Below are 22,577 nucleotides of genomic sequence, written 5' to 3'. Positions count from 1 at the left end.
AGGCAGCATATGTGTAGGTCATGTTTTTTTTTTCTTTTCTTTTTTTTTTTAAGGGTTCTGAATCTCTGATTTATTAGACAGCATGGACATAACAGGTTCAGATTATTTTACAAAAAGAGCTCAAACTGCTCAGAAAAAGCAACGGGGATTGCTGGGAGAAAAATAATTCTTCTGACTACTGCACAAGGACACCGAGACTCCTCATCCTACTCAAAGTCAGCAAGAAAGGGCGCAGACAAGTTTTGTCAGAAAACAGATATCCACATACTAAGCAACGTATCCACAATGACTATAATGCATCCCTTAGTGAATAAGAATGTATTTGTAAGAAGGAAAACAAATCTTTCCATAGAGAAATCACTTTCAGGAGATGATTAGATGGATTTGGGTTTTGTTTCTGCATGTCACTTGGCAAATGAAGATACCATATCCATTTAGCTATCCTGCCTTTTGACTGGGGTATTTAATCCATCAACATTTAAAGTTATTACTGATAGGTACTTATTGATTTTTTCCCTTTGTACCTGTGATCCTCTCTTTCTCACTTTTTTTCTTCATCTTCTTAAAGTGGTGTTTTTAGCATATCTTGCAGTGCTGGTTTGGTGGAGGTGTATTCCTTTACTCTTCTTTTGTCTGGGGAACTTCTTATTTCACCTTCAATTTTAATTGAGGGCCTTGCTGGGTAGAGCAGCCTTGGTTGCAGGCTCTTACTTTTCATTACTTGGAATATTTCTTGCCATTCCCTTCTGGCTTGTACTGTTTCTGTTGAGAAGTCATCAGGGCTCCCTTGTATGTTATTACCTGTTTCTCACTTTCTGCCTTTTGGATTCTCTCTTTGTCTTTGATATTTGCCATTTTAATGATGGTATATCTTGGAGTGGGCCTCATTGGTTTCCTCTTGAATGGGACCCTCTGTGCTTTCTGGACTTGCATGACTTTTTCTCTCCTCCAATTAGGGAAGTTTTCCATCTTTCCTTTTTCCAACAGGTTCTCTATCCCTTGTTCCTTTTCTCCTCTGGTATGCCTATTATATGGATATGATTATGTTTCAGGTTGTCCTGCACTTCCCTCAATGCCTGTTCATTCTTTTTGAGTCTTTTTTCATTTTCTTGCTCTTTCTGGGAATTTTTTTCTACTTTATCCTTCAGCTCACTGATTCGATCCTTGTCTTCATCAAGCCTGCTTTTGATTCCTTCTACTGTGTTCTTCAATTCAGAAACTGTGTTCTTCATTTCCTCTCATGTCTTATTGATAGTTTCTATGTCCTTTCTCTTGTTGGCATAGTTTGCAGTAAGTTCCTCATAGTTTCCCTGTATTTTTTGGTAATTCCCTTTGAGCTCATTGAGCTCCTTAGAATCATTTTCTACTCAATATCTGATACTTTACTTGCCTCTATTTCATTTAGTCCTGGTGCATGAGTCAGCACCAGGACCCTGCTGTCTACTTTCTCAGTTCTTTCCCTAAAGCCACCCTCTCCAGTCTCTCCTCAGGTGGCTCCAGCCCTCTCTGATCCCAGCCTCCTCTGGGACCCAGGATAAGTGGCTGCCAGTAGAAATTTATGCGTTGGCCCTTAAATGGCCCTTTGTAGCTCCAGCCACCTATCTCTGGCAGAGAACACACTGCTGCTTTTCACAGCTGGCTGTTTCTGTGTTTTTTGGGCTCTGGTGCTGTAGGCTGGAGATTCCTGCTTATGGTTTAGACCCTGCTCTTCTCAGGGGGATCCAACTGGCTGTTTAAATATCCCTCTGTCATTGCTGCCCGTGGGTGCCTAGCCCACCTTCTCGAGCCTCTAGCACACTCCTTACCAGTTAGGTTGTGCCAAAGACAATTCTTCTGTGGGTTGACAATTCTTCAAACCTTCAAGGTTTGAAGGTTTCTCTGTCACTATTGTTCAGTTGTTTTTCAGTTAATTTCTCCACAACTTAGTTGTAATTCCAAACTGGACCTCAGAGGAGATCAGTGTGACTACCATTCACTCCTCCATCATTTTGAAGTCTCTCTATCTCCATTTTTATGTGTCCTATCTCTTTGTTTAAGTTCTCACTGAGATCATTGAGCATCCTTATTATGAGTGTTTTGAACTCTGTATCTGATAGATTGTTTGTCTCCATTTAGTTTAGTTGTTTTTTTTTTTTTTGAATTTTATTCTGTTCTTTCATTTGGCACATGTTTCACTGTCTCCTCATTTTGGCAGCCTCCCTGTGTTTGTTTCTATATATTAGGTATATCTTTTATTTCTCCCAATCTTGGTAGAGTGGCCTTATGTAGTGGTATCCTGTGGGGCCCAGTAGCACTGTCTCTTTGGTCACCTGAGCCAGCAGCTCCAGGTGTGTATCCTGTGTGGGTTGTATTTGCCCTTCTATTGCAGTTGAGCCTTCATCATTCTTGGCATGTCACTGGAAGGGATTGATCCTGAAGCTGATTGGTTGTGACTACAGTGTGCAGGGGCTGACCTTGTGGAGCAGTATGCTCTTTAGTAGGGCTCTGGTGCCTGCTGAGTTTGCCCTTTGGGTGTGTCATTTGTGGAAGTGGTTGAGTGATTCTCTGGTGTGGTCTGGGTGTGGGACCAATTTGGACAGTGTCTTTGCCCCTCCTACCATTCTTCACATGGCTTCTTCTGTGTACGTTTAGTTGTAGGACTTTGGTTCAACTAGATTATGGGTGGTTCTGAATGATGGCTTTTCTGTAGTTTAGGTGTAATTTTGATGTGGTTGTGGGATGTTCTAAGTACAGCATTTACCTATGTCACCATCTTGACCAGAAGGTTGTAAGTGCCTTTTTCATATGAGATTTTGGAATGAGAAAAATACATATAGTACTTTAAACAAAAACAATTTTTTAATTTATTTTTAATTTGTGAGTTACGGTTGACATCCTTTTGTATTGATTGCTTTTGTGGGTGGTTCTCACAAAGTCAATAGTAGTAAAATCATTGACAATTTTTCTTTTCTGGGCCACAGATTCTGGGGGTTTACCAGCATTGCTACATGAAATAAGTAATTACAGATGATCAGTCAAGCTACTGCAACTTGAGTCACACATACCTACGATATTATGATCTTGAAAAGGGCCAAATGGGGGGATGGTAATGTGTGTGCTCAGCCTTAGTATTTACTTTCATTTTTAATTTTTAAATTAGTGATTAATTCCTTTTGAGCTTCTGGAATAGCACTGGGGCGTAATTTATGCTACTGGTACCAAGGGGAGTTTTTGTACTAATGACTAATACTCAAGAAAACAGTGGTCCAGAGATTAGACCCAGCTATCTATGAAGTTGTGGGCTGAGGGCATCATAGGTATTTTTTTAAAAAGATGCAAGTGAGCACTTGGCTTTACATTTTGGGAAGCAGTTGCTTTCTCTTAATTCACCCAACAGTACCAGCCAAACTATAATATAAAACTTTGTGTTCTCACTTAAAATTTGAAAGACAGCTATACTATGCTTACATTTTTACATAACTTTCCTTCTTCCACATGCCTGTCTTTTAAACTGAACTGGCTGAGTTGGAAAATAAAATCAACCAGAGATTTTTAACCTTTCTTTTGGTTCCAGATTTAAATTGAGTTTACAGCCTTCTATGTCGCTTGCTAATGGGAGTGAAGTAGTGTGACTTAAGAAGGTGGAGTGAGGACTGTTGGCACAGTTCATCCTGTTTCTGAAACAGATGCCTCACACTTCCTCTTTGTTTTTAATGTTTTGTATAAAAATAGCACAACTTCAAATTTTATTTATTTATTTATTTATTTATTTTTAAACTAATTAATTTATTTTTTCAAACACATTTTTCTCTGCCTACCCCGCACCACTTTCCCTTGCCCCCTCCCTCTCTCCCTCCCTCCCTCAAATCTTCCTCTTTGGTTTTGTCCATGAGTCCTTGCTATATGTTCCTTGACTTTCCCCTTCCCTTCCTTTTCCCCTGTACACGCCTCCCTCCTTCCCTCTTGTCTCTGTTGGATTCTTTTCCTTTCAGTGTTGCTGGTCTTATTTTCCTTGTATCTTTGTATTGTTGGTTAGGTTCCACTTATAGGTGAGATCATATGATATTTGTCTTTTGCCCCCTGGCTTATTTTACTTACCATAATGCTCTCGAGTTCCATCCATGCTGTTGCAAAGTTTAGTAGTTCTTTTTTTCTTTCTGCTGAATAGTATTCCATGGTGTAAATGTATGATAATTTTTTGATCCAATCATCTATTGATGGACATTTAGATTGCTTCTAACACTTGGCTATTGTAAATTGTGCTGCTATGAACATAGGGGTGCATAGGTTCTTTTGAACTGGTGTTCTGGGATTCTTAGGGTATAGTCCCAGCAGGGGAATCACTGGGTCAAAAGGCAGTTCCATTTTCAGCTGTTTGAGGAAATTCCACACTGCTTTCCACAATGGCCGCACAAGACTGCATTCCCACCAACACTGTCCTAGTGTTCCCTTTTCTCCACAGCCTCGCCAGCACCTGTCATTTGTTGATCTGTTTATGATGGCCATTCTGACCGGTGTGAGTTGGTACCTCATGGTGGTTTTGATCTGCATTTCTCTGATGGCTAGTGATGCTGAGCATCCTTTCAAATGCCTCTGGGCCCTCTGTATCTCCTTCTTGGAAAAGGGTCTGCCCAGGTCCTTTGCCCATTTTTTGATTGGATCGTTTGTCTTCTTGGAGTGGAGTCAAGTGAGTTCTTTGTATATCTTGGAGATCAAACCTCTATCTGATGTATCATTAGCAAATATATTTTCCCATACGGTTGGCTCCCTTTTCATTTTGCTCATGTTTTCTTTAGCCATGCAGAAGCTTCTTATTTTGATGAGGTCCCACTTGTTAATTATTTCCTTGATGTCACTTGCTTTAGGAGACATATCAGTGAAAAAATGTCTGCGTGGGATATCTGAGAGTTTCCTGCCAATGTTCTCCTCTAGGACTTTGATGGTGTTGCGACTTATATTTAAGTCTTTTATCCATCTTGAGTTTATTTTTGTGTATGGTGTCAGCTGATGATCCAATTTCAATTTTTTGCATGTAGCCATCCAGCTCTCCCAACACCATTTGTTGAAGAGGCTATTATTGCTCCACTTTATGCTTCTGCTCCCTTTGTCAAATATTAGTTGCCCTCATAGAACTGGGATTATTTCTGGGTTCTCTTTTCTGTTCCATTGGTCTATGGGTCTGTTCTTATGCCAGTACCAGATTGTTTTGAGTATAGCGGCTTTGTAGTAGAGTTTGCTGTCCGGTATTGTGATCCCTCCTACTTAGTTTTTCTTCCTCAAAATTGCTGTGGCTATTTGGGGTTGTTTATGGTTCCATATAAATTTTTGAAATGTCTGTTCTATTTCTGTGAAATATGTCACTGGTATCTTAATAGGGATTGCATTGAATCTATAAATTGCTTTGGGTAGTATGGGCATTTTGATGTTAATTCTTCCAATCCATGAACACGGTATATGCTTCCATTTATTTGTGTCTTCCTTAATTTCTTTCTTCAATGTTGTATGGTTTTCTGTGTACAGGTCTTTTACGTCTTTGATTAAATTTATTCCTAGGTACTTTATTTTTCTTCTTGCTATAATGAATGGTATTTTTTTTTCTGATTTCTTTATCTTCTCTTTCATTGCTCATGTACGAAAATGCCTTTTATTTCTGAATATTGACTTTGTATCTTGCTGTTTTGCCAAATTCACTTATTCGGTTGAGGAGTTTTTTGGTAGAGTCTACTGGGTTCTATATGTACACTATCATGTCATCTGCAAACAGTGATAGCTTTACTTCCTCCTTTCCTATTTGGATGTCTTTTATTTCTTTTTCTTGTCTGACCGCTGTGGCTAGGACTTCCAATACGATGTTGAAAAGAAGCGGTGATAGCGGACATTCTTGTTGTGTTCCCGATCTTAGTGGGAAAGCTTTTAGTTTTGTCAGTTGAGTATGATGTTGGCTGTAGGTTTTTGATATATCGCCTTTATTACGTTGCGGAATTCCCCATTTATTCTCATTTTGCTGAGTGTTTTGATCATAAATGGCTGCTGTACCTTATCGAATGCCTTTTCTGCATCTATCGAGATGATCATGTGGTTTTTGTCTTTTCTTTTATTTGTGTGATGTATTACGTTTATTGACTTGTGTATATGGAACCATCCCTGCATGCCTGGGATGAATCCCACTTGATCATGGTGGATAATCTTTTGAATGTACTGCTGGATGCGGTTTGCCAATATTTTGTTGAGGATTTTAGCACCTCTGTTCATCAGCAAAATTGGCCTGTTTTCTTTCTTTGTAAGTTCTTTATCTGGTGTTGGGATTAGGGTGATGCTGGCCTCATAAAAAGAGTCTGGGAGTCTTCCCTCCTCTTGGACTTTTTGGAATAGTCTGAGAAGGACAGGAGTTAGCTCTTCCTTAAATGTTTTGTAAAATTCTCCTGTGAAACTGTCCAGCCCTGGGCTTTTGTGTGCTGGGAGTTCCTTGATCACTGCTCTAATTTCCCCAGCTGTTATCGATTTGTTCAAGCTCTCTGTTTCTTCCTCCTTCAGTGTTGGAAGATTATATTTTTCTAAAAATTTGTCCATTTCATCAAGGTTTTCAAATTTCTTGTCATAGTAGTTTCTGACGATCATTTGTATTTCTGTGGTATCAGTTGTTATTTCTCCTCTTTCATTTCTGATATTATTAATTTGGGTCCTCTCCCTTTGTTTCTTGATGAGTCTGCTTAAAGGCTTGTCAATTTTATTTATCTTTTCAAAGAACCAGCTTCTGGTTTGGTTGATCCTCTGAATTGTTCTTTTCATTTCTATGTCATTCAGTTCTGCTCTAATCTTGACTATTTCCTTCCTTCTACTTGCTCTGAGATTTATTTGTTGTTGTTTCTCCAGTTCTTGAAGTTGTAGTGTCAGGTCTTTTATTTGAAATGTTTCTATCTTTTTCAGGTAAGCCTGTATTGCTATGAACTTCCCTCTCAGGACCGCCTTTGCTGTGTCCCATAGGTTTTGGACTGTTGTCTGTTCATTTTCTTTGGTTTCCAGAAATTTTTTGATTTCTTCTCCTATCTCATTATTGACCCATTCATTGTTTAATAGTCTACTGTTCAGTCTCCATGAGTTTGCAAGTTTTTGAAGTTTCTCTTTGAGGTTGATTTCCAGAGTCAATCCCTTGTGGTCTGAGAAACAGTTTGGTATTATTTCAATTTTCCTGAATTTGCTGAGGCTTGCTTTGTGTCCTATCATGTGGTCTATCTTTGAAAAACTGCCATGAGCATTTGAAAAGAATGTGTATTTCTCTTCTTTGGGATGTAAGGTTCTATATATGTCAGTTCAGTCTCTTTGATTCAGTGTGTCATTCAGCGCCACATTATGTTTATTAATGTTTTGTTTGGAAGATCTGTCCATTTTTGACAGTGGGGTGTTGAAATCCCCTGCTATCAGTGTGTTGCTGTCTATATCTTTTTTGAAGTCGTCCAACAATTTCATTATAATCTTGGGGGCTCCTATATTGGGAGCATGTAAGTTTACAATGTTGATGTCTTCTTGATAGATTCTTCCTTTAAGTATTATAAAGTGCCCCTCTGGGTCTCTCTTTGTGGCCTTTGTTTTCAAATCTACTTTGTCTGATACAAGTATGGCATCCCTGGTCTTTTTCTCTTGCCCATTTGCTTGGAATATTTTTTTTCCAACCCTTTACTTTCAATCTGTGTAGGTCTCTTGCTCTGAGGTGGGTCTCTTGTAGGCAGCATATGTGTGGGTCATGTTTTCTTATCCATTCAGCTACCCTGTGTCTCTTGATCGGGGCATTTAGTCCATTTCCATTGAGAGTTATGACTGATAGAAACCTATTCATTTCTTCTCTTTGCACCTGTGTTTTTCTCTTTCTCACTCTTTTATTTCATCTTCTTAAACCAGTCCCTTTAGCATATCTTGGAGTGCTGGTTTGGTAGAGATGTATTCTTTTAGTCTTCTCTTGTCTGGGAAACTCCTTATTTCCACTTCTATTTTAATGGAGAGCCTAGCTGGGTAGAGCAGCCTTGGCTGTAGGCCCTTGCTTTCATGGCTTGGAATATTTGTTGCCATTCCCTTCTGGCTTGTAGTGTTTCTGTTGAGAAGTCAGCTCCTAGGTGTATCAGGGCCCCCTTGTATGTTACTTTCTCCTTCTCCCTTGCTGCCTTGAGGATTCTCTCTTTGTCTTTGAAAGTTGTCATTTTAATGATGACGTGTCTTGGAGTGGACCTCCTTGAGTCCCTTCTGAGCGGGGCCCTCTGTGTCTCCTGGATCCAAGCGACCTTTTCTCTCCTCAAATTAGGGAAATTTTCCATCATTACTGTTTCGAGGATGTTCTATATCCCTTGCTCCTCTTCTTCCCCTTCTGGTATCCCTATTATATGGATATTGTTGCATTTCAGGTTGCCCTGCATTTCCCTAAATGCCTCTTCATTCTTTTTGAGTCATTTTCCCATTTCTTTTTCTTTCTGGGAGCTTTTTTTGTACCTTATCCTCCATCTCACTGATTTTATCCTCGGCTTCATCCAGCCTGCTTTGGATTCCTTCTACTGTGTTCTTCAATTCAGAAATGGTATTCTTCATATCCTCTTGTGTCTTCTTGATAGTTTTTATGCCCTTGATAGGGTTTGTTGTAAGATCTCAATAGTTTCTCTGCAGTTTCTCATAGTTATCTTTGAGCTGGCTGAGCTCATTGAGCTTCCTTAGAACCATTGTTTTGGATTCAGTATCTGATAGTTCCCTTGCCTCTATTTCCTTTAGCTCTCTCTGTGGGGCGTCCCCTTTTCCACTCATTTGTGGGGATACTTCTTTTTCTTCTCATTTTTGTGAAGTCTGTTAAGTAATTTATTTATTTGTTTATTTTTGCTTCTGCTTCAATTGGGCCGTCTAGATTTTCTGACTTTGTTGATCAAACATCTTTGGTAGTAGGTAGGTTTGTTTATTTATTTATTTATTTATTTCCCTTAGTTTTCTTTCTGTGCCTGCCTCTGATGATGTCAGTTCTTGCCCCTATATGGCCTTGGTTCATTTCTTTGAGTTTTCCATAAGTCTATTGTCTGTGTCTGACTCCTGCTTTGGGCAGCTCTGGTACCCCTTCGGCCAGGGATCCACTATTTCTGTGTGTCACTTTGCACTCTCACGCCGGCTCCTTGATCGTGGTCTTGGCCCAATAGGATCCCCAGCCTGCCTGCGCACTTATTCACCCAACCTTGGGCACTCACGTCTGGCGCCCACGCCTGGTGGGTGCCCCGGGACTGGTCAGTTTAGGGTCTTCTATTGTGTGCTTTCTCTGCTTTTGGCTCTTTGGTGGTGTTGCCTGCCCTTGCCAAATGAGGACTATGGAAATGGGAGGAAGTCAGCTCCAGGACTCTCCGGTTAATCCTGTCTCCAGTGTCTCCTCCAGGGACTATGAGCAGCTCTGTGACCCCTTTGGCCGGGGATCCACTGTTTCTGCCGACCGCTCTGCACTCGCAGGCCTTCGCGGGTCAGTTTACACCTGTCCCCGCTGATTTGTGCACTCCCTCATAGGCCCCTGTTAGCGCCAACTTGTGGGAGCCTTCACCAGCCCATGTGAAGGTCCACACACATGCTCGCCAACTCTCGGACCACTGGGCGTGAGTGTGCACGCCGGCACTGGGTGGTTTTGGGCTGTCTATTGTGTGCTTTTCAGCTTTTGGCTCTTTGGGGGTGTGGTCTATTCCCGCACACTGGAGACTAGGGAAAGGAGAAGGAGTCGGGACTCCCGGTTCCTCTTCCTGTTCCTTCCCCAACGCCTCCGTCTCTAGTCTCTCCTCAAGTTTCTCTATGCAGCTGTGTGACCCCTTTGGCCAGGGATCCTCTATTTCTTCCAGTCCTTGCAGTCTGCACTTAGCTCCCCAGCTCACACACGCACAAGCTGTGTGTGGAGCGCACAAAAGGCAGGTTAATTGATTCCCTTATGCCTGAGCGAGATGGTAGCTGCAAAGTGGGAGGTGCGTTATCACCGGGGCTCCACCGGCTGCTGTCTCAGTTCTCTTCACAAAGTTTTCCTCACCAATCTTTTTCCAGCCACCAGCCCACTCTGCTGTTGCCTCTTCCCAGAGATCAAGGAGGGCTGCTGCCACTGCAAATTTTTGCGTTGGCCCTTTAAATGTCTCTTTGCATCCCCAGCCGCCTGTCTCTGGCAGAGAGCACCACGAAGCTTTTTGGGGTTGTGTTTTGTCTGTGTGTTTTCCTGGTTTTAGCTGCAGTAGTCTAGGGGTTCCTGTTTATGGCTCAGACTCTGTTCTTCTTGGGGGGATCCAACTGGCCGTTTCAGTGTCCCTCTGGTGCTGGTGCCCGAGGGCACCCAGCCCACCCTCTCGAGCCTCCACCGCACTTCTCACCCATTGGGATGTGTGAGAGTTGAATCCACTGTCATCCATGGCTCCAAGGCTCCTCTCCCTCTATCGTTCCATTGTTTTCCAGGTGATTTCTCCACTATTTAGTTGCAATTCCAGTTTGGTATTGGGAGGAGGTGTCAGCGTGACTCCCATTCACTCCTCTGCCATTTTCCCCTCTCCTGTTTGGATTTTAATTATGATGCAGAAGTTACAATAACACACATTTGGTTTTGTATAAACATTATTTCCATCAGGGAGATAAGCTCAATAAAGGTCATATTCCCTCCATCTGCCAAAAGAAAACAAACTAAAGCATCATGAACTAAAATGAATGAATTTTTAAACATAATATTATGCAAAAGAACATTAAAAGGGAGTACATATAACATACTACTTTAAAACTTAAAAACATACATCACAATCAATCACAGTAAAGCATAAAAAGAATGCATCGGAATGAAAAGCACCAAATTCAGGGTAGTTGTTACTTGTGGGTGAAAGGAAAACTCTCAAAGAGTGGTCACAGGGACCTTGGCTATATTTTGTTGAAGTCAGCAAGTATACTGTAAAATTTTTAAGGAAAGGTAATGTATGTGATAATTTTTATTAAACTAGGTGCTGATTACATAGATGCTTATTATTATTCCTTATACTTTTTATTCATTTGGTATATTTAAAAAATTAATTGTGCGATTCTGTATAGTGTTAACTCTGCTAAAATATCCACATATTACATTATGCAAATATTCAAGCTTATTGAATATTTGAATAAGATTTAAACATTTTCAAAATATTTTCATATTTTATTTAATCCACAAAACACATCCTTTTCAATCATTTGGTTGTAAAAAATTTTCTGACTCATTCAATTAAAAAAACTTTGGCAATATAGAGAGACTCCCTACATGAACTGTGAAGCCAACCACAGGTGCCAGCTCTCCCATTTGCCTCCCCGTTCCCTATTTGCCTGATCCATGGGTATCTTTCCTTAGGCCAATGTGATGCAATGGTAAACTCACAACTTTCCACTTCCTTTACCAGTGCATGACCGTCCATTCAGGAAAGACTTCACTCTTAACCAAAGGGGTGAGATGTTCCTTGGGACAACAGTTAGTTCCATCCACCACATAAAATTTTAATGTCATAAGCTCCACATATGAGCAGTGTGTCACAGACAGGAAGGCTGGAGTGTTGGCGTTTATTTTTAAAAATTAATGAATAAGAACCTTACCTATTATTGTGGCTCCTCATCCACTGTAAGCTAATGATAAGGCCAAAATAATAGTGTAGACTGTATGGGGCCCCTGAAGTGGACTAATAGAGGATAGATTTGCCAGGTTTCCTATCACTTGCAAAATGTTATTCCAAGCTCAGCAATTTGACATATGTGAAATGATTAATCAGGTGATATCTCAATTTCAGCTTCAAATCACTATCCCAGGCTCAAATAAGGATTTAACAGACAGAGAAGAATCTTTCTTAGAGGCTTCTATCTCAGTAGCTGGACCATAATCTTCACTCAATTTTAAATATTGGAGTTGGTCTTTGTGAGTAACAACAAAACTGAACCAAGGTGAATTTCGGCCAGTGCAATTGAGATGCAAGGTCATTTTTCTTTTTAAAAAATTTTATTTATTTTAACACATCTTTATTTTTCAATTACAGTTGATATACACTATATTAATGTCAGGTGTATAGCACCATGATCATACAGTTATATAACTTTGAAAGTGATCACCCCAATAAATCTAGTACCCATCTGACACCATGTATAGTTATTGCAATATTATTGACTATATTCCCTATGCTGTACTTTACATCCTTGTGACTATTCTATAGTGATCAATTTGTACTTTTAAATACCTTCACCTTTCTCACTCAGCCCCCAACCCCTTTCCCATCTGGCAACCATTAAAATATTCTCTTTATCATGAGTCTGTTTCTGTTCTGCTTCATTTATTTTGTTTTTTCAATTTCACCTATAAATGAAATCATCTGGCATTTGCCTTTCTTTGCCTGACTTATTCCACTTAGCATAATACCCTCTAGGTCCATCCATGTTGTCACAGATGGCAAGACTTTGCTCATTTTTATGGCTGAGTCATATTCCAATGTATACATGTACCACTTATTCTTAATCCACTCATTTATTGATGTACATTTAGATTCCTTCCATATTGGCTATTGTAAGTAAATAGTGCTGAAATAAATATATGGATGTATATATTTTTTCAATTTAATGTTTTGGGTTTCTTTAGATAACTACACAGAAGTGGAGTTGCAGGTTTTTTTTTCTTTTGTTGTTGTTCTTCTCTTCCTCTCTCTCTCTCTCTTTTGGTGGGGAGACACTTCTTTATCTCCTGTTATAGACTTTGTTTTAAAGTCTATTTTGTCTGGTATAAGTATTGCTGCCCCAGATTTTTGTTTTATTTTGTTTCCACGTTTATGAAATAGCTTTTTCCATCTCTTTGCTTTGTGTATGTTTTTCTGCCTAAAGTGAATCTCTTGTGGACAACATGTACAAGGGTCTTGTTTTACTCACTAAGTCACTGTATGTCTTTTGAATAGAACATTTAATCCATTTACACTTAAAGTAATCATTCATAGATATGTATTTATTGACATTTTATTACTCATATTTCATATTTTTTCTTCTTAAAGAAGAACTTTTAACATTTCCTGTAATATTGATTTGGTGGTATGTGAGAGGGAGCATGGGCTCTGGATCTGAGGGTCGCTGTTCCAGGGGGCCAGCTGTCGTAGGAGCGTGGACTTTGATTCCCGCAGAGCCAGTCACGGGGTTGTCATGGTTGGGGGAAAAACACGAGTCATCGCAAACACTTCTCTGTTTGTCAGGCGAAGGGGCATGGCTCTTCCCTCTAGTGGAGAAGGCCCCAAGCCCCTTTGTCCAAAGGCTTTTATTGAAAGGGTTATCAGTGGGGCTAGGTGATAGGAACGTACAGGTGATCTCATTATATGAATATGTTAAAGTTTACAGAGAACAGATGATGTTTTGAAGTAAACAAATGGCAGGAACACACCAATTTACATGGGTCTGAAAAGAGACAGGCAAACATGAGAGCATAAACGTAAGAGTGCCAAAGGGTTTAGGGTCAGGGTGTGTGAATAATGTAAATTTCCTTCCCAGCGTGAGCTGGCTATCATAGCTTTTGAAGGAAAAACAAAATATGCATTAAAGAATTCACTTCTAGGCCTGATTTCTCCCGGAAACTGCCAGATCCAGTTTAAGGCTGTCTCCAGTATTATTTCAAGCCTGAGCCAGGTGGGGGGAGGGAGCCACCAAGAGATAAGGAGACTTCTTTCATATAGAATGAGGACCCTGGCCATATCAAAGCTGAGGTGAGGAGTGCGGGTCTTTCGCCCTTCTCCATGTCTCCCAAGTTTTTCCCCTGATGCCCACATGGCTGTGCCTGTCTTAGGTTGCCCCTTTCATCGAGGGATCTTACCCATCATTGACTAACCAGCCATCTCCCAGGGCCAAGCAGGGTGACGTGAAGGAGGCAGGGGTTCCTTCCCTACCAGGGGGACAGGTTTTGTTTCCTCAGTGGCCTGTTTCCCCAAGACCTCCTTGATTAGCGTCAGCCTTGGAGCCCTCTTGCCTGTTGGCAGGGCTATAGTTCCTGAAACCAGATAGGGCATTTCCCAACAGTGGTGAACTCCTTCAGCTTTTTCTTGTCTGGGAAGCTCTTTATCTCTTCTTCCATTATAAGTGATGAATTTGCAGGGTAGGGTACTCTTGGTTATAAATCTTTGGTTTTCATGACTTTGAGTATTTCATGCCAATTCCTTCTGGCCTGCAAAGCTTTTGTTGGGAAATCACCTGACAGTCATGATGGGAGCTTCCTTGTAGGTAATTAACTCATTTTCTCTTGCTGCTTTTAATACTCTGTATTTTTTTTTAACATTTTGCATTTTAATTATCATGTGTCTTGGTATGGGCCTCTTAAGGTTCATCTTGTTTGAGATTCTCTGTACTGTCTGGGCTTGTATGTCTATTTTCCTCACCAGGTTAGGGATATTTTCCTTCATTATTTATTCAAATAGATTTTCAGTCCCTTGACCTTTCCCTTCTGTTTCTGGTATCCTATGATGTAAATGTTGGTATGCTTGATGTTGTCCCAGGGGCCCCTTAAACAATTTTCATTTTTTTGGATTCTTTTTGCTGTTTTGATGTTTTCTGCTTTCTTATCTTCCAAATTGCTGAGTTGATTCTCTGCTTCATCGAATCTACTGTTGATTCCTTCTAATGTATTTTCATTTTGGTGATTGTATTCTTCATTTCTGTTTCTTTTTAATATTTTCTATCACCATTTCCCCCCCAGGGAAGTTTTATAATGTGATTATATATATCTTTTTAAATTAATTTATTTCTTTTTAAAAAGAATTTTCAAATACATTTGTCTCCATTTACCCACCACCACTTTCCCCTGCCCCACCTACCCTCACCTCTCCTCCTCAATCTATCTGCATTTGGCTTCATCTATGCATCCTTCACACCTGTTCCTTGATCCACTTTTCCCCTTCCCCTCCCTGCCACATTCTACTCCCTCCCTTCCTCCCATCCCCATCAGTTTCTTCTTTCTTTCAATGTTTCTGGTCATATTTTTCTTGCCTGCTTGCTTTGCTGACTAGATTCCACTTATAGGTGAGATCATATGGTATTTGTCTTTCACCCCCTGGCTTATTTCATTAACCACAAAGCTCTCCAGTTCTATCCATGCTGTAGTGAAGAGTAGTGGCTCTTTCTTTCTGCTGCATAGTATTTCATTGTGTAAATGTACCAGAGTTTTTTTGATCCACTCATTTATTGGTGGGCACTTAGGTTGCTTCTAGCACTGGGCTATTGTCAATTGTGTTGCTATGAACATTGGGGTGCATAGGTTCTTTTGAATTGGCGTTTTGGGATTTTTAGGGTATAGTCCCAGCAGTGGATCTGCTGTGTCAAAAGGCAGTTCCATTTTTAGCTTTTTTGAGGCAATTCTGAACTGTTTTACACAGTGTCTGCATCAGTCTGCATTCCCACCAACAGTGTACTAGGGTTCCCTTTTCTCCACAGCCTCACCAGCACCCGTTGCTTGTTGATTTATTTATGATGGCTATTCTGACCTGTGTGAAGTGGTATGTCATTGTGGTTTTAATTTGCATTTCTCTGATGGCTAGTGATGAAGAGCCATAGTGTATGTTCTCCTTGAGAAGTGTCTGTTCAGGTTCTTTGCCCGTTTTGTTAATTGGATTGTTTGTCTTTCTGGTGTGAAGTCGTGTGACTTTATATATTTCGGAGGTCAAACCCCCACCTGAGGTATCATTGGCAAATATATTTTCCCATATGGTTGGCTCCCTTTTCATTTGGCTGATGTTTTCTTTAGCTGTGTGGAAGCTTCTTGTTTTGATCAAATCCCATTTGTTTATTCTTTCCTTTATTTCCCTTGCTCTAGGGGACATATCGGTGAAAATATTGCTGCATGGGATATCTGAGAGTTTCCTGCCTATGGTCTTCTCTAGGACTTTTATGGTGTTGCAACATATATTTAAGTCCTTTATCCAACTTGAGTTTATTTTTGTGTATTGTATCACCTGGTGGTCAAATTTCAATTTTTTGCATGTAGCTGTGCAGCTCTCCCAACACCATTTGTTGAAGAGGCTAATTTTACTCCATTTTATGCTTCTGCACCTTTGTCAAATATTAATTGACCATAGAGACATGGGTTTATTTCTGGGCTCTCTATTTTGTTCCGTTGATCTACGTGTCTGTTCTTATGCCAATACAAAACTGTTTTGATTAAAGCGGCCTTGTAATATAGTTTGATGTCAGGTATTGTGATCCCTCCTACTTTTTTTTTTTCCTTAAAATTGCAGTGACTATTCTGGGTTGTTTATGGTTCCATATAAATTTTTTAAGTGCTTGTTTTATGTCTGTGAAATATGTCATTGGTAATTTATTAGGGATTGTGTTGAATCTATAAATAGCTTTGGGTAGTATGGACATTTTCATAATGTTAATTCTTCCAATGCATGAACATGGTATATGCCTCCATTTATTTGTGTCTTCCTTAATTTCTTTCTTCAGTGTTGTAGAGTTTTCTGTGTACAGGTCTTTTACCTCCTTGGTTAAGTTTATTCCTAGCTACTTTATTTTTCTTGTTGCTATAGCAAATGGGATTTTTTCCCCTGATTTCTGATTCTGATATTTCATTGCTGGTGTACAAAAATGCCTTCGATTTTTTGAATATTGACTTTGTATCCCGCTGGTTTGCTAAATTCACTTATTAGGTTGAGTAGTTTTTGGTGGAGTCTACAGGGTTTTCCATGTACACTATGATGTCACCTGTAAACAATGATAGTTTTACTTACTCCTTTCCAATTTAGATGTCTTTTATTTCTTTTTTTTAAAAATTTTATTTTGATTTATTTTTTCAAATACATTTATCTCTGCCTCCCCCACCCACCACTTTCCCTTGCCCCCTCCCTCTCTCCCTCCCTCCCTCAACTCATCCTCTTTGGTTTTGTCCATGAGTCCTTGCTATATGTTCCTTGACTTTCCCCTTCCCTTCCTTTTCCCCACCCCCCTCCCTCCTTCCCTCTTGTCTCTGTTGATTTCTTTTTATTGTCTGAATGCTGTGGTTAGGATTTCCAATATTATGTTGAATAGAAGTGATGAAGGTGATGAAGGATTGTCTTGTTCCCAATCTTAGTGGGAAAGCTCTTAGTTTTGCCTATTGAGAATGAGGCTGGCTGTAGGAGCCATGTATGGCCTTTATTATGTTGAGATATGCCCTCTTTATACACACTTTGCTGAGTGTTTTTATCACAAATGGGGGCTGTACATTATCAAAGGCTTTTTCTGCATCTGTTGATATGATACTGTGGTTTTTGTCTTTCCTTTTGTTTGTGTGATGTATTATACTTATTGATTTGTGAATATTGAACCATCCCTGCATCCCTGGGATGAATCTCACTTGATCATGGTGGATAATCTTTTTAATATATTGCTGGATGCAGTTTGCCAATATTTTGTTGAGGATTTTAGCATCTCTGTTCATCAGCAAAATTGGCCTGTAGTTTTCTTTCTTTGTAGGGTCTTTATCTGGTCTTGGGATTAGGGTGATGCTGGCCTCATAAAAAGAGTCTGGGAGTCTTCCCTCCTCTTGGAGTTTTTGGAATAGTCTGAGAAGGACAGGGGTTAGCTCTTCCTTAAATGTTTTGTAAAATTCTCCTGTGAAACTGTCCAGCCCAGGGCTTTTGTGTGTTGGAAGTTTCTTGATTACTGCTTCAATTTCACCTGCTGTTTTAGGTCTTTTCAGGCTTTCTGCTTCTTCATTCAGCATTGGAAGGTTACTTTTTTCTAGAAATTTGTCCATTTCATCAAGGTTTTCAAATTTCTTGGCATATAATTGTTCATAGTAGTTTCTGACAATCCTTTGTATTTCTGTGGTATCAGTTGCTATTTCTCCTCTTTCATTTCTGATATTATTAATTTGGGTCCTCTCCCTTTGTTTCTTGATGAGCCTGCTTAGGGGCTTGTCAATTTTATTTATCTTTTCAAAGAACCAGAACCTGGATTGGTTAAACCTTTGATTTGTTCTTTTAGTCTCTATATCATTCAATTCTTCTCTGATCTTGATTATTTCCTTTCTTCTACTCACTCTGGGCTTTGATTGTTGTTTCTCCAGTTCTTGCAGCTGCAGGGTTGGGTCGTTTATTTGAAGTGTTCCTATCTTTTTTATGTAGGCCTGTATTGTTATGAACTTCCCTCTCAAGACTGACTTCACTGTGTCCCATAGCTTTTGGACTGTTGTGTGTTAATTTTCATGTTTCCAGAAACTTTATAATTTCTTCTCTTATCTCATTATTGACCCATTCATTGCTTAATCATGTGCTATTCAGTCTCCATGATTTTGAATGTTTTTGAGTTTTTTCCTTGAGGTTGGTTTCTAGTTTCAAGCCCTTGTGGTTCAAGAAAAATACTTGTTATGAAATCAATTGTCCTGAATTCGTTGAGGCTTTTTTTTGTGTGTCCCTATCATGTGGTCTGTCTTTGAAAATTTTCCATGTGCATTTGAAAAGAATATGTATTTTGTTTTTTGGATGAAAAGTTTTATATATGTCAGTTAAGTGCATTTAATCTGATGCATTGTTCTGTTACACAATATCCTTGTTTTGTTTGGAAGATCTATCCATTTTTGGCAGTGGGCTGTTCAAAAATGCTACTATCCCTGTTACTGCCTATGTCTTTCTTGAAGTTCTCCAAGATTTTCCCTATATACTTTGATGCTCCCTATGTAGGTTGCATATAGGTTTACACTGTTTATGTCTTCTTGATGGATTCTTCCTTTGAGTATTATAAAGTGTCTTTCTGGATCTCTTTTTATGGCCTTTGTTTTGAAATCTATTTCATCTGATATAAGTATTGCTACCCCTGCTTTTTCCTGTCCATTTGCTTGGAATATTTTTTTATCCCTTCACTTTCAGTTTGTGTAGGTCCTTTTTTCTGAGGTGGGTCTCTTGTATAGCATATGTGTAGGTCATGTTTTTTTTTCTTTTCTTTTTTTTTTAAGGGTTCTGAATCTCTGATTTATTAGACAGCATGGACATAACAGGTTCAGAGATTATTTTACAAAAGAGCTCAAACTGCTCAGAAAAAGCAACGGGGATTGCTGGGAGAAAATAATTCTTCTGACTACTGCACAAGGACACCGAGACTCCCTCATCTACTCAAAGTCAGCAAGAAAGGGCGCAGACAAGTTTTGTCAGAAAACAGATATCCACATGACTAAGCAACGTATCCACAATGACTATAATGCATCCCTTAGTGAATAAGAATGTATTTGTAAGAAGGAAAACAAATCTTTCCATAGAGGAAATCACTTTCAGGAGATGATTAGATGGATTTGGGTTTTGTTTCTGCATGTCACTTGGCAAATGAAGATACCATATCCATTTAGCTATCCTGCCTTTTGACTGGGGTATTTAATCCATCAACATTTAAAGTTATTACCGATAGGTACTTGCATTGATTTTTCCCTTTGTACCTGTGATCCTCTCTTTCTCACTTTTTTCTTCATCTTCTTAAAGTGGTGTTTTTAGCATATCTTGCAGTGCTGGTTTGGTGGAGGTGTATTCCTTTACTCTTCTTCTTTTTGTCTGGGGAACTTCTTATTTCACCTTCAATTTTAATTGAGGGGCCTTGCTGGGTAGAGCAGCCTTGGTTGCAGGCTCTTACTGTACATTACTTGGAATCTTTCTTTTGTCATTCCCTTCTGGCTTGTGCTGTTTCTGTTGAGAAGTCATCAGGGCTCCCCTTTCCGCATGTTATTACCTGTTTCTCACTTTCTGCCCACCCCTTTGGATTCTCTCTTGTCTTTGATATTTGCCATTTTAATGATGGTATATCTTGGAGTGGGCCTCATTGTTCCTCTTGAATGCTCTGTGCTTTCTGGACTTGCATGACTTTTTCTCTCCTCCAATTAGGGAGTTTTTCCATCTTTCCTTTTTCCAACAGGTTCTCTATCCCTTGTTCCTTTTCTCCTCTGGTATGCCTATTATATGGATATGATTAGTGTTTCAGGTTGTCCTGCACTTCCCTCAATGCCTGTTCCATTCTTTTTGAGTCTTTTTTCATTTTCTTGCTCTTTCTGGGAATTTTTTCTACTTTATCCTTCAGCTCACTGATTCGATCCTGTCTTCATCGCCTGCTTTGATTCCTTCTACTGTGTTCTTCAATTCAGAAACTGTGTTCTTCATTTCCTCTCATGTCTTATTGATAGTTTCTATGTCCTTTTCTCTTGTTGGCATAGTTTGCAGTAAGTTCCTCATAGTTTCCCTGTATTTTTTGGTAATTCCCTTTGAGCTCATTGAGCTCCTTAGAATCATTTTCTACTCAATATCTGATACTTTACTCTCTATTTCATTTAGATCCTGGTGCATGAGTCAGCACCTGCCAGGACCCTTCTCTACTTTCTCAGTTCTTTCCCTGACCACCCTCTCTCTCCTCAGGTGGCTCTTGACCTCCTCTGATCCCAGCCTCCTCTGGGACCCAGGATAAGTGGCTGCCAGTAGAAATTTATGCGTTGGCCCTTAAATGGCCCTTTGTAGCTCCAGCCACCTATCTCTGGCAGAGAACACACTGCTGCTTTTCACAGCTGGCTGTTTCTGTGTTTTTGGGCTCTGGTGCTGTAGGCTGGAGATTCCTGCTTATGGTTTAGACCCTGCTCTTCTCAGGGGGATCCAACTGGCTGTTTAAATATCCCTCTGTCATTGCTGCCCGTGGGTGCCTAGCCCACCTTCTCGAGCCTCTAGCACACTCCTTACCAGTTAGGTTGTGCCAAAGACAATTCTTCTGTGGGTTGACAATTCTTCAAACCTTCAAGGTTTGAAGGTTTCTCTGTCACTATTGTTCAGTTGTTTTTCAGTTAATTTCTCCACAACTTAGTTGTAATTCCAAACTGGACCTCAGAGGAGATCAGTGTGACTACCATTCACTCCTCCATCATTTTGAAGTCTCTCTATCTCCATTTTTATGTGTCCTATCTCTTTGTTTAAGTTCTCACTGAGATCATTGAGCATCCTTATTATGAGTGTTTTGAACTCTGTATCTGATAGATTGTTTGTCTCCATTTAGTTTAGTTGTTTTTTTTTTTTTTGAATTTTATTCTGTTCTTTCATTTGGCACATGTTTCACTGTCTCCTCATTTTGGCAGCCTCCCTGTGTTTGTTTCTATATATTAGGTATATCTTTTATTTCTCCCAATCTTGTTCTCATAGTTATCTTTGAGCTGGCTGAGCTCTTTGAGCTTCCTTAGAGCCATTGTTTTGGATTCAATATCTGATAGTTCCCTTGCCTCTATTTCATTTATCTCTTTCTGCGGGGCGTCCCCTTTTCCACTCATTTGTAGGATACTTCTTTTTCTTCTCATTTTTGTGAGAGTCTGTTAAGTAATTTACTTATTTTTTTATTTATTTTTGCTTCTGCTTCAATTGGGCTGTCTAGATTTCCTGACTTTGTTGATTAAACTTCTTTGGTAGTAGGAGGGTCTTTTTATGTTTTTATTTATTTATTTTTTATTTTTCCCTTTACTTTTCCTTCTGGCCCTGCCTCTTATGATGTCAGTTGTTGCCCCTTATGGCCTTGAGTCATTTATTTGAGCCTTCTAGGAGTCTACTGTCTGTGTCTGACTCCTGCTTGTGGCAGCTGTGTTACCTCTTTGGCCAGGGATCCACTATTTCTGTGTATAGCTCTGCACTCTCCTGCTGGCTCCTTGATCATGCTCTGCAGCCTGGCAGGATCCCCCACAGGATCCCCCACTCGCCTGGGTTCACGCATGCTTGCCCCAGCCCAGGGGGCTTCTTCGCAACCTCCTGTACTTGTCTGGCCACCCAGGCTGGCGAGCACCCCGGCACTGGTCTGTTTAGGGTCTTCTATTGTGTGCTTTCCCTGCTTTTGGCTCTTTGGATGCGTTGTTTGCCCTCACCAAATGAGGACTACGGAAATGGGAGGAAGTCAGCTCCAGGACTCTCTGGTTAATCCTGTCCAGGGACTCTAGGCAGCTCTCTGACCCCTCCGGCCTGGGATCCACTATTTCTGCCACCTGCTCTGCATCGCAGCCGGCGCAGGTCGATTTTCACCTGCCCTCGCCGATCTGTGCACTCCCTCACAGTACCCATCCGTGTCAACCTGTGGGAGGCCTTGCCAGCCCATACGAGCCCTCGCCAGCCCACACAGGTCCACACACACACTCGCTAACTGTCGCGGACCACTTGGCGCAAGTGTGCACGCTGGCAGTGGGTGGTTTTGGGCTCTCTATTGTGTGCTTTTCGGCTTTTGGCTCTTTGGGGATGTGTCCTTTCCTGCACAATGGAGACTAGGGAAAGGAGAAGTAGTCGGGACTCCCCGGTTCCTCCTCCCATTCTTTCGCCAACGCCTCCATTTCCAGTCTCTCCTCAGGGGTCTCTGGGCAGTTCTGTGACCCCTTCGTCCAAGGATCCACCACCTGTGTGGACTGCGTTTGAATCGCGGGCAGTCTGGTTTGTGCGTGCCCCGCTTCTGCCTCTTTGGGGGCGCGCCTTGCCTGCTCAGAATGGAGACTACTGAAAGGGGAGGGAGTTGGGATTCCCCGGTTCCTCCTCCCGTTCTTTCCCCAATGCCTCCATCTCCAGTCTCTCCTCAGGGCTCTCTCAGCCAGTCTGCACTGAGACCCCAGCTCACACACGCACAAGCTGTGTGTGGAG

At 40.6% G+C, this 22,577-nt stretch overlaps 1 pseudogene; it reads right to left on the bottom strand.

Moving 5' to 3' along the window:
- The window catches only part of LOC129062074 (histone H2A.Z-like), a 61,708-nt pseudogene extending 39,695 nt beyond the window's left edge, over positions 1-22,013 (bottom strand).
- Between the last annotated feature and the right edge of the window lie 564 nt (positions 22,014-22,577).

The sequence above is a fragment of the Pteronotus mesoamericanus genome, unplaced genomic scaffold (genome assembly GCF_021234165.1).
Source record: "Pteronotus mesoamericanus isolate MK-2021 breed Mesoamerican mustached bat unplaced genomic scaffold, CSHL_Meso_final scaffold_705, whole genome shotgun sequence".
Classification (NCBI taxonomy): Eukaryota; Metazoa; Chordata; class Mammalia; order Chiroptera; family Mormoopidae; genus Pteronotus; species Pteronotus mesoamericanus.
Note: the sequence above shows the minus strand (reverse complement) of the source record. Positions and strands in the feature narration are given on the sequence as shown.